The sequence below is a fragment of the Nestor notabilis genome, unplaced genomic scaffold (genome assembly GCF_000696875.1).
Source record: "Nestor notabilis isolate BGI_N333 unplaced genomic scaffold, ASM69687v1 scaffold1855, whole genome shotgun sequence".
NCBI lineage: Eukaryota > Metazoa > Chordata > Aves > Psittaciformes > Psittacidae > Nestor > Nestor notabilis.
The window spans coordinates 2,482-14,736 of record NW_009930426.1 but is presented as its reverse complement, the minus strand read 5'-3'; the positions used below and the strand labels follow the sequence as shown (position 1 = coordinate 14,736).

Here is a 12,255-nt window from a genome sequence, read left to right as displayed (position 1 = left end):
TGCTGGCATTAGGAGAAATTTTCTGCCCAAAGCAAATAATTATTTACTTAGAAATATTTTGGCAACAATTACAAAGGCAAATGTATTGGTTCTTCTGTGTAGAACTACAGATTTTAACAGTAAAACTTTAAATAATGAAAATAGTAAAAACAGTCTACTACAGTGCAGGTAATGAATGCACATTTTTCTACAATCATGTCCTATTCATCTTTACTTTTAATTGTCCTTTTAATAGAAAAATGACCTCTAACGTATGAAAATGCTTTTTCATATGAAACTGTATGGATGATTATTCATTTTGTTTAACACAAATGCAAGTTTGAACTTCAGCTTCAGTTTTCACTAAGTGTCCTTTTAACTAGTACGTCTGACAGACATGGAGCATATGCTGGTTGTTCTTAAGGGAACAGTCACCAGAAAGTCAAACACTGGGGAAATCAAACAGAATAGTACTGTTGATGTAAAAGTTGCTCTTTGTTTTGAAATACTCCACTAAAAAAGCTAACAGAAATCTTTCTTACCAGGCAGTTGGTTTACAGCACCCAAGTAATTCTTAAATAAAGGCTGCTACAAGAAAGGAACAAGTCGAGTATTTTAGCCAGTTCTTTTTTTCCATTTCACTAATAAAATTTCAGCTTTCTAATTCAATTCATGTCCATTTAGGTTAGCCCACACTAAGTTGTGCCGACTGTTACTAACAATAAGAGCACAGAAAGCAAAATTCAATTCTGAATCATTTACTTTTCCAAGTCTGCCACTGGGATATTCCTCACCAAAAGAAAAAGAATAAATCTGACTATGACTTATATTCCTGAAGTTAGCTGGTGCAGGAAAAAACCACAGTAAATGGCTTACCCTATTTTAAGGAATGTTTAGCTACACATTATCAGAAATGATCATAGTAGAACCATGCAGCTGTAACCCGAGTCATGTTTTATGAACAAGGGAATACAAACAAGACAAGCAGCTGGAGCGGCCCCATATTCACTGATGCACATCTTTCTCCCTAAAGCTATGAGGGCCATTTTGTCAAGCAGGATGAAGCAGAACAAAAGTGGCTCTGAAAGCGCCGTTACAGGCATCCAGATAACTACATATAGATGTACAGCTAAAATTACCAATTAGTTTACCAATTGGCTGCAACGGATTCGATTGGTTTGTAATTAATTCTAGTTACTGGCGCGTAGAGCAGGATGGTTGGCGCCATCCCTTTGTCCTCCTGACACACAATACTGGCGTGCAGGGCTCTGGGGTCCTGGACATCAATACAGCTCTCTAGCTCACCTACGGTACCGAGTGTAGCAGATATACCCTGTGGTGCTGAAGCAGTGGAAACTTGTACCACTTGAGAAGGTGCTGACAAAAGGGAACCTTTATGGGGTAGACTACGGCTGCACTAGAGTCAAAACAATTTTAAATCCCATTATTTTTCAAGGTTATACCCATCCCATACGATTTTTAAAGAGCCAGTTCAAGCTAAAGAAGAAAGCAATACTGCTAAAAAACAACACTTAAAGGAAAATCAGTGACATAAACCTAAAAACACTCACAATACGGCTCCTGTTTCTGCACACTGTTCACTTCTCTGATCAATAGTCCTGCATATCACAAAGCTCTTTTTGTGCTTTTCCTTCTTTTTTCCAGCTCTCAGTCATTACTTTGGTTTCTATGTATTTATCTTAAAGTTGCCCTCCTCATCTCTTCAATAGGATGATCATATTAATGATTTTGCAATCAGCAAGGATCTCTAATATACAGAGTAGCTACATCAGAATAATCCTGTATTCCTGAACCAGGGCAATCTTGACTTGGGTCTTAGACAGTCCTATTAAAATCCCAAAGAACAGAAATTCACTGTGTTTGGAAGCCCTATAACGCCTGAAACATTGTCTTTGCCACTTTTTGTCCCATTCTCAAACAAGGGGGAGGAAAAGAGGGAAGCATGGAAGAGTGCAGGATTTTAAGGTTACTACAATTCAAAATAGTAGAATGTGTGTCAGAGAAATCAGCTCAGTCACCACATCTGTACTTCGTATTATCGTAAGGCTAGAAACGTGTGGTTCATTTTACAAACTATGCATACTTTATATTGGTTCATTATCTATAGCAAATATTTTAGATTATTTATTTACCAAAATATACTCCATTTTCTATTGTACTGGAGCACGTTTATAGCAGGCGACCGAAGTTCCTACTTACTTTCTTCAAAATTATATTTTTATTGAAACTGGACGTTTCAGTTCTGTGACACCAAAACAGTTTCCAAAAATTCCTTGTAGCTTTTGTCCTACAATTGAATTACAAACACTTAAAGCCAACTCTGGGGTGAGGTTAAACAAAAATGATTGCCAAAGCAGTCCTTAAATCCCTGGGGAGGGATGAGAGGAAGCAGCTCCTCTAGCCAAAGGCCTCTCATTATACCAACTTCAGTACATGGTAGATAATATTTAGAACAAACAAACAAACAAACAAATGAAGACTCTAAAACAGATGCAGAGGAGAAAACCAGAATCATTTACCAGTAACTTATAATTCTCTCAACAGGTGTGCCTTGTTAAATAATCTCACACCAGCTCTGCAGAAGCTACTAAGCAGCAAACTATAGACAGTAAAGCTGCAGGAACACATGGCCCCTTATATGTGTGTATGTGTATATAAATATATATACAATATATATATGTGTACATGTATATAAATATATACATATATAGGATTATCCAGACTGCCTGTCCTTCACTGTTGACTCATCTGTGGAAGATGACAACAATGAAAATGTCAATGTCAGCTCATTTAGAGAGAGACATAAACATCCTCTTCCTAAAGATCTCCAATTCCAGCAATTTTTTATAAGTTTTTACTCAAACAATTTGAATACATCTTCCATAAAACGCTACTGATCTGAAAGACTGTCTTGTGCGAAACACAGAAAAAGAACGTATGCATTCTAATATGAACATGATCCGCTCAGGCTTACAGGGAAACTTGTAATCACGTTGGGTTTACAGAAGAAAATCAATTCTATCATACAGAACACAGTTCATTCCATGCTGAAATTCTCCTTCTAACTGGAAATGTTCTAGGGTTTCAAAGAATGAAGACATCAGTACAACAACATACTAAGTTAAAGCTGAAAATGGTTACAAAATGGGTAGAAATACACTTAACAGAGGACTCTAGTGGGGAAATGATCAACAATGAAAAGAATTTAGGTGCAAAAAGCAAAAGATGCTTTTAAACCAAATGAAAACTTATCCTGCAACAAAAGTAAAATGGACAGAGTTCAACTGGCTCTTATCAGTGGAAACAGGACCAAGATCCTGTCCAGATCAACTTGGCCGTAATACTGAATTATTGCTGATTTCCTTTTCACTGACATTAGGAAAATCTTGGGGTTTCTACCTCCAACACGTTTAGAAATGGTTTTATTTTCTTGGCTGTCTTAAAAGTCAGTAATCAGCCTGGATGACCACAGGTCTTAGTCTGCACACATAGACTGAATTCATTAGAATTGGCATGCCCAGAACCAAGAACAGCCCTCACAAGATGTTCTCAGCAAGAGACTAATGAAATAAGTTCCTCTCTCCTTCTGGGAGGCCTTCAATCAATTCATACTCTCTCAGATATCACCTTGATCAGAAGGCCTCAACTAAAGTTGTTTCAGCTGGTTTTCACATCATGCAACATGACAAATCTTTTAAGGGAAAGGCTTTACCCACCTCTTTAGAGTATCTTGTGCTGTCTGGGAGAATCAGAGCGAAAGAACTTAACTCTACATTTTGTAAGAGGAAAGAAGAATCTCAAGCAGAATGAAACTGTTTTCACTGAACTATGCTCAGGGGAGACTGATTTATGAATATACCTGTAAGCTTTAGAAACAAGGAGCTAAAGTACCCTTACCAAAATCTTACAGAAATATACTAATAAATAACGCTAGGAGAAAGACTAAAGTTTGTACAACCATTAAGTAATGCCAAACACCGCCTTAAAAAGAATAGAAAACCACATTTTTACATAATAAAATTCAGCTTTGTTGAAGAAAAAAAAATAGTTGAAGCCATAAGTTCATCCTAGGAGGGTAAAAGCCCAACAATTAAAGTGGTTTGAGATTCTCCAAGGCTTACTGTATCCTTAGCTGCTGGATCCAGTTGCTCAAATTCTATCAATGAGAGTTATATATAAATGCGTGGTGTCGTTTTTATACACACACAACATACATATAAACACAGTTGCTGAGGCACCTGAAGACCATAAAAGAAAGCAGCAGAAGACAAATGTGTCTTCTGTCTACTCTGTTCAATTAACCAAAATTCCACTGGCCAAAATTGTCTACAGAATCTGCCTTTCTCCATCTACAAATAATTTGGGGCTTAATTCCTTTTAGAATAGAGAAGGAGATTTAAAAGGATTATTCTTTCTTTTCTACCTAAGCTCACCACCCAAACCTAGAAAATACTAGGTAATAAAATACTCATATGAACATCAGACACACAGAAACTGAACTAATGTACAGAATAGCCATACAATTTTCACTGTGAAATGTTGAAGGTTATAGGCAAATCTATTAGAATACATCTAATCTATCACTACTGCACAAACTGATTTATGTACAGTAAATGATGATGCTTAAACTTGAGAACTCTTTATTTTGGAAATAATTCAACCATGTTCCTTATACCTTTATATGCAAAGCATCAAAGCTGTATCTATATATCTCTATACATGATTTGAGAGTTCTCAATTCCAAATCAATAGCAAAATACTAACTTCAGCAATGCCCAAAGCTGAAAGAAAAGAAACACAACCACTGATCCTCTTACACACATTTCCACTGTTTGCATCCTTACCACAACCCTTCCGTCTGCAGTTTCAACCACAACCAGCCACTAGAGCCCTTTCCGATTTGGGAAGCATCAAACATTATCTTCAGTGACAACATGATCAATAAAACTATACCAACTTGTAAGAATACAAGACAGCAAAAGGTACAAACTAAGAAAAAACACAACACTTTTATAGCAGGTTAATTGGAAAGTTTAAAATGCCAGAAGTTGTCGGATTTCATTCTTACACAGGTCTTGTAAGACAATCTTCATACAACTAAAATGTTTAAATAGAACAGCACGTGCCCATTTGAGCAAAACATAGGTTTGAGGAGATACTACTTCAGAAGTTGAAATTAAGGAAGCTTTTGATAACAGGCATTTATGATTTTTTCAAAATCCCACTTAAACACCAGAGAAGGAAAGATTAACGGTTTAACCACTCTAGTTCCTTACTTAATATTGTTTCCCACATGCATCCAGCAGTAAACATAAAAATGGTTCTTCATAAAAAGAGCTACCAAGATACTCTGTCAAATAAGTCTGAAAAGTAAATGTGTCAATATTGAATTCTATTTATCAAAATCTCCCACTTCTACAGGTATAGCAGAAACACCATTTTCAACCGAGCTGATGTTTCTGTTAGCATCTCTTGTAAGATTTTAACCACTACACACTTTTCTGTGCAGTACGACAAGGTTGCAGAAAAGAACGTAAAAGTAAAGGTAATCCATTCCCATTTGTAGATGAGCTTTAATTTGTAATGAACAGAATTTTCATCTTAAAATCATTCAGATGACCAGTACTGTAATACATAAAAATGGAGAAAGTGTTAAGAATGAATCTGCCCAAGAAGAAGAAAAACACCGCACAACAAACACCATAAAAACACCCAACAAAACAAAAACCAAGCCCCCCCAAATCCCTCTTCCCTCAATTGCTGCATTCATGTTCTCTTATTCTCTGAGTGTCTAATGAACACTGAATGGCAGTTTTTTTCCGCAATGTGAACCTTAACAGGATGTCTTCTTCCAAGCTAGTCACCCACTCTCATGAAGTCGATAATGACTATGTTAGATTGGTCCACTGATATTAAAAGTTATGGCAGGGGTGACAGAAATTCATGGCTACACAGGACCAACAAGACTCATAGTAGGACTGCATTAAACCTGGCCTTCTAAGTCCAAAATCCTAAATCCTAATAAAAGCCTTATACATGACATACATCCTTTTCCCATAGCTACATTATCGCTATTCTACAGATGATAGCAGAGTTAGAGAGATACCTCATCAGATCACACGGAATTCATATTATGCCTAATATTATACCATTACTTACATATGCTTCAATTAGAGGCATTAAAGCACTCTGCATCCTCCCAGTCCTGCACATTCAACTGTCTGGAGCTGTCCCTGGAATAACGCAGAACTTTGCTGCACGCATCTTTCCTTCAACACTGGACACCCGAGCTGACACAAAACAGGGAATCTAGGTTCTGTTCATCGCTTTAACATTTTCAAATAGCAACAAAAATGCACGACCAGGGATCTTGCAAGATCTGACCAGGCACAATCAGAACTGTCAATGTAAAGTATGAAACTTGCTGCTTGGAGGTAACAAGGCAACAATGTGTGTAGGACTACCAAAGCCAAGGCACTAAAACAATGAAGTGTTTTAGATGAGCAAATGCTGATTATTTACCTGAACTGAGTCACATATGGCCAAATTGTAATGATTAAGCTAAAGACTGCGATAAGCTATTTTTAAAGTAGGACACAGACCTTCTACTAAGCTACATGAATTCTTGCAACAATGTCATGTGAGTGCTTCTTAATAAATCCCATTTGCCAACTGAACTCTGAGACTCGATCATTATTTTAATTTGTGAACTAAAAGGTTGAGGTACCACGGTAAGCACTTTCTGTATATTCCATAATATGAAAACTGCACTGAAATGGGGTATTTCAGCTGATAGGCAACAGCAAGCACTGGCTTTTCAGGATCAGAATGAGGAAGACATGCAGTTTCCACAAGGATCTGTGGTCATTATCACTAATGTCCCATCCAAAATTAAAACATACCTCCATGTTAATGACAAGGTTGGTCACTCCCTAGGCTGAAGCCTATGTATGCAGTACCACAAATGTTATATGCCTATCTATTAAGAGTTATGTAAAGCACTCACTTCAAAGACAGCAGTTAAGATACTCTGCTGTCATTTCACAGAACACATTGACAACTTCACCTCTGGCAGAAACCAGACTGTGCCTGTCAACAATAACCACCCCAAAATAAAGAATGACAATCAACGGAAGTGAAACATCATTAGTAAAAATAATTTACAGGATTCAACAGCTTTATACTTCACAGATTAACGGAAAGTTTAGTAATTTATCAGAAGTCTAATAATCATTATTTTACAGTAACTTTTAAAAGAAAAAGAGCACAGCACAAATGCATATTCCTACTACTCAGGTAAGGCACTTTTTTGTGCTGAGATCTTTTAAAAGGTAAAAGCAACATCAATGTTACAGAAGTTTTATAACAAATGACATTGGACTCCTCTTTTACCCACTTTTTGTTTTCTCCACCTCGGCTTTGCAAACAAGTAAGGCGATATACACAGCTACATACGTTGTCAAACATGTACTAAAATGAAGACTTCCACTTAGGCTATGCAGTATCTCCATCTGAGAACAGATCAAGTAGCATGATTAAAATGCTGAATGATATCTAAGCCCAAAAATATGTGACAATGATACAAATACACTTCTGTTCTTCCAGTCACCAGAGTTTAAAATGCTAATCTAATTACAATACAAGGCTGACTGATTTTCTTAAACCAAAAAACTCTCCGGAGAAGTCTCCTGAGCAGGAAGACAGTTCAGGAACAACATGTTAAATTGTGTTAGACCAACCAGCAATTTGGAAGCCTCTAGCTACTGTTCAGTTCTCAAACCTGCTTTCAATGAACTGTATTCGTACGCTAATCTCAAAGTCAATGTGTCTGATTACAGCAGAGAACTAGATGCATGTGATAAGAAAAAAGCTGACTTAAATTGATACATGTAATTTTTTACAGTGATTAGATAATCATTTCCAGAATGTGTCGAGTTTTCAGCCATGTTTAACATGAAAACAGAAGTCATGTATTTCACATTGCTTTTTTAGCATATTCTTCCACCTTCTGTTAATCATGATAAATTCCATTTCTAAAAAAAAGGAGTGATTTGGATTCAGTGACAGCGGTCTTTCTACAGATCTAGCAGAAAACCATCATAAAAGCTACGAGATGCACCAGCTATTACAAACAGAGGTTATGCAAAAGCAACACAACTTACAGTGGCATCCCAACCACCATCAACCACCAAACGCTTTCTTAACATTAAGAGGGAATTAGAAGAGTGAAAACTATTGCTACAAAAAGGAAGCAGTATGTATAGTAAAGCCACTTAAAAGGCAGCAAACAAATGTGAAAAAGGCTGAATCACAACAGTGCCACCTACAGTAAAGAACATTACAGGGAAAAAAATAAATGTTTAGCCAGAAAATTAACAAAATCAGAACTCAATAAGCAGAACCTGATTTCATAAAAACAGTGTGATCTAATAACATTATGTATGTTTTATACACTTCAAAAATTAGTCACTGCCCAAGCTGAAAGTATCTTCCTAAATCAGAACAAATATGCCATCTCTTTTCCTATTTACAAGCCTTTACTAAACACAAATCACATAGTAACACATTTCTGAAGTATCTAAGTATAAAAAAGCCCTGTAAGAGCCATGTGACACCAGCAAAGAACAGCTGAAGACTTACCTTGCATTCTACTACACTCTGATCCGATTCACATGTAACATAGATTTCATCAACTGCCCGTCTGAGGTTGTCAAACAGAAATGCCCAGTATCGAGCTCGCAGATCAACTTTTCGAGGCTGTCTTGTTTTTGTTGGGCTTTTGTCAAAGTTTTTATCTCCAGCTGCTGCTGCTGTTAATTTACAGTCTACGGTAGTGCTCTGAGAAAACAAGAGAAAATGGGAAACAACAAACATGAGGAGGGAAAGGGGCTGGGTTTCTGCGAAACACGCATTTTTTCAACATACTCAGATTTTTGTCAACCAGAAATTTTTCACTGAAGAAGACTACATCATCCCACTGACCTGAGGTTTTAAAATACACATTCTGATCTTAAATATCGGCAGCAGCTACGTAAAACTAGATTTGTTTCTTTGACATTTATAACCCAACATTCACAATATATAATAGCACAACGATATCCTGCCTCTTAGCACACTGGAAAGTTACATTTTCTAATTACATGTTCTGTATTACTTATTCTGACAAGTATGTGCATCCAGATATGAAAATAACTTGTTCCTAATAATCACACCAGCAATGTTCCATCACAGTTAAATTCTATTACGAAGATACTACATATGATGATTGGTTTTAATCCCTCATTATATTATACTAGCATTAACACTGGGGCAATGTTGATGTGGCCAGCCCTTCGCTTGACATGTTGTGGCTGCCCTGCAAATGAGATGCCAGTGAGTATCAAATGAGTTACAAAAGGAAGCTTTCACACTTTAGACTACTACTTCTACAAAGATTTCCAGTCACCATATTGTTAACACTGCAAGCTCAATTCAACCCAATGTAAGTGCTGTGCCAACGAATGAAGTTGCTCCTACTTACACCCAGTCTGAAAGTGTCCTCATGCTTAAGTTGTAATGTAACAGCTTTACCTACAACAAATCTGCTTCAATTTTTAGTGTTAATATACAGACTAACTGATCTAGTACTGCTTTGCTGCACAGATGCAGACGACTGCCAATATGCTAAATGTGACGGGAGCAGAGGGAGAACATCCAACTGCCTTCACGAATGCTGGCACAGACAGGAATCACTATGTGCCTACTTGGAAGTACTGTTATGCCACCTCAGTGTTACGTATCTGTTGATGCTGCGTGTCCAGCTTAGTCACTCATATGGGGATATGTCTCCTTAACAGACACAGACTGTCCATCCTCTGCACAAGATACTCCCAAGGATTCTGAAGCACACCCATTTGGCTGAAAATACCAAATAAGCACTTGGCCCCATGACACTGTTCTTATTGAACTTGAAATTCTCTCCCACAACAGAAAACAGTCGCACTTCCAGAGGTTAGGAAGTGCCATAAGTAAAGGCTGAGGAAGAGAAACCAAAATTCTGGCATTTTTTAACTTCTAAATACTTGACTTTGAAACTTGGATTGTATACTTCAAAAAGACAATGTGCGCAGTTTTATATATGTATTATTTAGCCAATAATGTACCAGTGATACCACAAAACATTTTTATGCAGTAAATCTCATTACAAATGAGCACATACCTGTTTTGCAGCCTTGTGTGTGCCTTGAGTCACCCTCTTTGTCTTTCCACCAGCTTGCCATTTCGACTTTCCTGTGGAAGAAGCAATTGTTTGGATCAACAATAACGACTGTCATTAGAAATTGCATTCTAAACTGCACAGATCTCATCCTGCAATGTACTGATACGAGCACAATTTATGAGTTGAGGTTTGTAAAATTATATATTCCAAGTATCTGTCATGGTTCAGAATGTGGAAAACACCAGAAAACACACAGAAAATTAACAAAATTACAAAGAAAGGCAAGACTTCATTAAAGAAAGAAAACTTGCCTTTAAGTGCTCAGTGCCTCTGAAAACTATATCATTACAATCTACATGTCAAATATGATACTAGTTTTCTACACAGATTTTAAAAAAAGCCTACTCTTGAATGGCTTTGAAAATGGGGAAAAACAGAACTTAGGAGTGTATTTAGTTCACCTACATTTAGGTAGCCAAAGAGAGAAAAACATTCACTGAGCATGAGTCAGTCCCATTAAGATTTGAAATGCCTTCTCAAATGTACCTGTCTCCCTCCACTGCTTATACGAAGTGACTTCAGCATCTGTGCTTCCAAAATCAGTTGAAATTCCCACAGCCATGAAGGATGATGTCAGGTCTCAGTGCTGTCATGGTGGCAATTTCTTAAGTGATTAAGAGTTATCTTTGCATAGATAAATTTGTGTTAGCCTAGACCTACCCAGTATGTTTGCATTTAATCTTTGAGATTTGCTCAGGGGTAATTTAAAAGACAGATATATTATATATATATATAAAAAAAAAATTATTCTACGTTTCAATCCTCCAACTTAGTATCTGAACTCGCACATGAAAATCATAAGATCCAATTACCAAATATGTAAGCAAGTTAAGACAGAATACTAACTATGGCAAGAGCTCTCTAGCACAGATTGCATCTAAGTAAAAGTTCCAAGATTATTTAGCTGGATGAAGCCAAGCAAATAAATGCATTAGTTAAATATAGTTCCTTCCTAGACCATGGAGATCATTCCTGAATTTCAGAATTATCCAGTTGAGTTTTTAACAGTTCTTAGGCCAAATTCCCTAACGCAATCCAGCTGTTTTACACTGCTCTGGTTATGTGAAGCAGCTGTAAACCTGTCTTAATCAAGCAGTGGTACAGCTGGTTTGTACAGCTGGTTTGCATCACTGGCTATTCCACGGAACAAAGCTTTTAATTTGAAAACAAATTAAAAATTATTTGCTTGATAATTCATTTCTGAAATGCTGCATTAGCCAAAACAACAGGTACAAATTAATATATTGAACTCAATTTAGCAGCTTTCAGGGAAAAAAAACTGGTTCAGCTACTGCATGTATATAAACTTCCTATTCACTAAAAAGCTTAAACTATGGATCAATTCCATGTCACATTTAGGATAACTGAAAGATTTCAATCACCATAGTCTCTCTTCTGACATGATTTAGATTCTGCAAAGACAAGATTGTGAATGCAACAGCACTCAGAACTCGCACAGTGAAAAGGCTTACAAGCAAAGATGGGTATGCTAAAATAAAAAAGGGCAGATGAACACACAGAAAAGTTGCAATCTCTTTAGATTCTACAAACCCCAGAATACTAATGTATCATCTAAGAACTGGGAAATGTCTGAACAAGTCCCTTGTGAAGACAACAGAAAGTTTTCAGGCACTTCCTACGTAAGGCAGGCATTCGGAGAAAACAAAACTTATGTAGACACCAAGTTTTGCAAAGTTGAAAGCAAATAGCGTGTGACAAGAACTAATTTTTTCAGATGTATTGGCCAGAAAGGTTTGTATTTCAGCAGCAGTCACATTTCCAAGCTTTATTATTCTTTTTCTACTAGTAAGTGCCCCTGGTTATTGGAAGAAATCTTCCTTTCTGCTTTTATCCTTTTATATTCACAAATAGTGACAAAGCAAGAGCACTCCTCAATGGTTATGTGTATGCGCAGTGACTACTGGTAGGTAACCATACAATATGAGTGCTGCTATGAGATGTGGAAGAGCTCAGTGACAGATGAAGGGCAATACGTG

The 12,255-nt window shown here is 36.9% G+C and overlaps 1 protein-coding gene across 1 annotated transcript in view; it reads right to left on the bottom strand.

Annotated features, from left to right (window-relative positions):
• Positions 1-10,261, bottom strand: part of SCAPER (S-phase cyclin A-associated protein in the ER) — a gene marked incomplete at its 3' end in the record, with an annotated part of 97,834 nt that extends 87,573 nt beyond the window's left edge. Inside the window, exons 1-2 of the mRNA XM_010015382.1 lie at positions 10,199-10,261; positions 8,641-8,838 (exon numbers count right to left, since the gene is read on the bottom strand). The remainder of the gene's footprint in view (positions 1-8,640; positions 8,839-10,198) is intronic.
• Positions 10,262-12,255: the final 1,994 nt, after the last annotated feature.